Source organism: Odocoileus virginianus, chromosome 3, assembly GCF_023699985.2.
Source record: "Odocoileus virginianus isolate 20LAN1187 ecotype Illinois chromosome 3, Ovbor_1.2, whole genome shotgun sequence".
Classification (NCBI taxonomy): domain Eukaryota; kingdom Metazoa; phylum Chordata; class Mammalia; order Artiodactyla; family Cervidae; genus Odocoileus; species Odocoileus virginianus.
Window position 1 is genome coordinate 46,317,924 of NC_069676.1, and position 4,224 is coordinate 46,322,147.

Genomic DNA, 4,224 nt, shown 5'->3' on the forward strand with positions numbered 1-4,224 from the left:
AAGGGATGCTTTCCATTGCCCTGGGGCTGCCCAGGTGTCCCTGAAGGCCTGGCCCTACTGGAAAGACCAGGGGAAAGCAGAGGTATCAAGGAGCACTTGGAGGTATTTGACTCAAATTTTCAGGACTGAGGGAACAGGAGGGAGGCAGACAGGATATTAAACTCTAACAATAACAATAACAGTAATAGCTGCTATTATTTATGAGGCATTCTACTAGGCTTTTAAGTGTTTTGCAATAGGTACCATTATCATCCTTATTATAGAAGTGGAAATCACACTCAAGAAGGTAAGTCACACAGTTGCTAAAATGGGAGAGCTGGAATTTCCACCTAAATCTGCCTGATTCCACTGCCCTCCAGCCTTGCCATGGTGCCGATGGACAGTGCACAATCACTCTTGCTCACACAGTCCTTCACTCCGGAACCTTTGTCAGCACCCCATGCATGTCTCCTCTTCCTGGAATTCTTCCAGGAAGCTTTATGTAACCACAAGCTGCAGCCTCCTCAACACCCCAAAAGAGAGAAAATACAGGATAAAGCAAGGTGAACTGACCAATCATGAGTAGAAAGGCTTTACAACCCCCACCTCTGAAACCCCAGGGGTAGCCACACCAAAGGCAAAGTGGTGTCTGGCCTTCAGCCAACTACTTTCTCTGTCCCTCGCCACCTCCCTACCCCCAGCCTAAGCTCCCTACCCTCACTTATCATTTTCTTCCTAGATCAACTTAACTTTCCAGGCCCCACTTCACTTGTCTTGTTCGTTCAGGAACACTTCTAAGTACTCATTGTTAGCAATAGACTAGGGATTCACCTCCCTTGCCAGAGAAGAATATGTACAATGCAATATTAATAGTAATAATAGCTAACACTTACTGAGCACTTACTATGTGCCAGTCACTTTTCTTTCATTTTGAGCTTGAAAATGCAGGCAAAACAAGCAGTAGCTTTTATGTCAATATAGGAGGAGACAGGGGAGGGATCTAATGTTCCATAAGCTTTCTCTGCATGGAGGCCCAGTACCCTCTCAGGAGACAGAGGAGTGTGGTAACAAAAATCATGGACTCTGGGTCTGAGGTCAGCTCCATTACTGACTAGCTATGCATTTACAGACAAGCTAATCCTCTGAGTCTCAGTTTCTTCCTTGATAAAATGTAAATAATAATAATTCTTATTTCCTAAGGTTGTTGAGAGGTTTAAAGAAATGATGGGTATAATATGTTTAGCAAACTCCCTAACCTGTAATAATAATCAATCAATGTATAGCAGTTATTACTTATTAAAATACCATTAGGATAAAATAGCTAAATTTCAAACTTTTTTTAAGTTCCTCGGACCTAGGCAGGATTTTGTTGTTGTTGTTAATTGCACGGTTGCAGTTGTTCAGACTTAAAACTACTGTGCTCCTTGGGACTAATAGGTCAATGGCTTTCCACATCATTCTGCCTGCTGCTTGGAAGCCTACCTGGCAAGAGTTGTTCTAACAGAAGTGGTTTGGGGCAAGCACATAGAGATCTAATTATCTGGGCTTGGGCAGGAATTTCCACTGGGAAAGCCAGAGGGACAGCATTTCTGGATTTGTTTGCTTCACATATTAATGTTAGTTTGCTAGGGCTGCCTAGCAAATGTGGTAACAAAGTACTATAAAATGGGTGGTTTAACCAACAGGAATTCATTGTATCAGACTTCTGGAGGCTGGATGTCCAAAATCAACCTATGAGCAGAGTTGGTTCCCTCTGAGGGCTGTGAGAGGATGGGTTGCAGTCTTGTCAACTAGCTAGTGATTTGCTAGCCATCTTCAGTGTTCGTGGCTTGTAGGATCACCACCTTGATCTCTAACTTCATCTTAACCTGATATTCTCTCTGTGTGCTTGTCTATGTCCAGTTTTTGTCTTTTTTTAAGGACACTAGAGCTTTTGGATTAGAAGCCCACCCTTCTCCAGATTGACCTCATATTTTTTTAAAATTGAAGTTTAATTAATTTACAGCATTTCTGATGTATAGCAAAGTAATTCCATTATAAGTTATTATATGATACTGAATATGGGTCCCTGTGCTATACAATAGGTCCTTGTAGATGGATCTATTTTATATATAGTAGTGTATATCTATTAATCCCAAATTCCCAATTTGTCCTTGCCCCCTCTTCACCTTTGGTAATCTTAAATTTGTTTTCTGTGTCTGTGAATCTATTTCAGTTTAGTAAATAAGCTAATTTGTATCATTTTTTATATCACATATATAAGTGATATCATACTTGTCTGACTTACTTCACTTAGTATGATAATCTCTAGGCCCATCCATGTTGTTGCAAACAGCATTATTTCGGACTTCTCTGGTGGTACAGTTGATAAAAATCCACCTGCCAATGCAAAGCACATGGGTTCAATCCCTGGTCTGGGAAGATTCCACATGCCGTGGAGCAACTAAGCCTGTGCACCCAACTACGGAACCTCAGGCTCTAGAACTGGTGCTCTGCAACAAGAGAAGCCTCTGCAAGAAGCTTCCACACTGCAACTAGCAAGTAGCGCCCACTCTCCACAACTAGAGAAAGCCTGTGTGCACAAGCATAAATATAAATAAATTTTAAAAAACAAATAGCATTCTTTCATTCTCTTCTATGAAAGTCAAAGTCTGTCATAAGTCATGTCTGATTTTTTGCGACCCCATGGACTGTAGCCCTCCAGGTTTCTCTGTCCATGGGATTTCCCAGGGAAGAATACTGGAGTGGGTTGTCATTTCCTCCTCCAGAGGATCTTCCTGACCCAGGGAGTGAACCCAGGTCTCCTGCTCGGCAGGCGGATTCTTTTACAACTGAGCCACCAGAGAAGCCCCATTCTCTTCTGTGACTAAGCAATATTCCACTGTATATACATATATATATGTATATAAAACATCTTACTTATCCATTCATCTGTCGATGGACAGTTAGGCTGCTTCCTTGTCTTGGCTATTGCAGACCTCGTCTTAACCATATCTGAAATGTCCCTGTGCTCAAATAAAGTCACATTCTGAGGTACTGGGGAGTTAGGGCTTCAACATATGAATTGAGGGAGTGTAATACAAGCTCAACATTCGGAAAACTAAGATATGGCATCTGGTCCCATCACTTCATGGCAAATAGAGGGGGAAACAGTGAAAACAGTGGCAGACTTTATTTTTTGGGGCTCCAAAATCACTGTAGATAGTGATTGCAGCCATGAAATTAAAAGATGCTTACTCCTTGGAAGGAAAGTTATGACCAACCTAGATAGCATATTAAAAAGCAGAGACATTACTTTGCCAACAAATGTCCGTCTAGTCAAGGCTATGATTTTTCCAGTGGTCATGTATGGATGTGAGAGTTGGACTGTGAAGAAAGCTGAGCACCGAAAAATTGATGCTTTTGAACTGTGGTGTTGGAGAAGACTCTTGAGAGTCCCTTGGACTGCAAGGAGATCCAACCAGTCCATCCTAAAAGAGATCAGTCCTGGGTGTTCATTGGAAGGACTGATGCGGAAGCTGAAACTCCAATACTTTGGCCACCTGATGCGAAGAGTTGACTCATTGGAAAAGACCCTGATGCTGGGAGGGATTGGGGGTAGGAGGAGAAGGGAACGACAGAGGATGAGATGGCTGGATGGCATCACCGACTCGATGGACGTGAGTTTGAGTAGACTCCAGGAGCTGGTGATGGACAGGGAGGCCTGGCGTGCTGTGATTCGTGGGGTCGCAAAGAGTCGGACATGACTGAGCAACTGAACTGAACTGAACTGAATACAACCCATATCATGTTATTATTTCTTTACTAAGCTCATGACCTCAGACTCTGGAAAATTTAAGAATGTATGTGTGCTCATGTTGACCTTCTAAGTCCATGAACTCCTCCTCTCCATTCTTCTCATCTACCTACTTTTCAATACTTCTACCCCAGATTTAGAATCCTCTTCAAAATCACCATTTTACTTTCCAAAGCTTTCAAACAGCTATTCAGCCCTGTGATATCCTCCTGAGGGCTCAGTGGTTATTCAAAAAATTATTTATGGAATAGGCACTAAGCTCTAAGAAAACTATAGCAACCAAGACCCAGTACCTACCCACACAAAGCTACTGAGTGTCATAGCATTTACTTTAATTTAAATTTAATTTTAGAGCATTTTCCTTTAAAACCTGGTTCCAGCACCAAGTTTTGTCACATTTTCATGATCTTATAGCTAAAAAAAATTTATGGGTTTTAATCTATATGCCA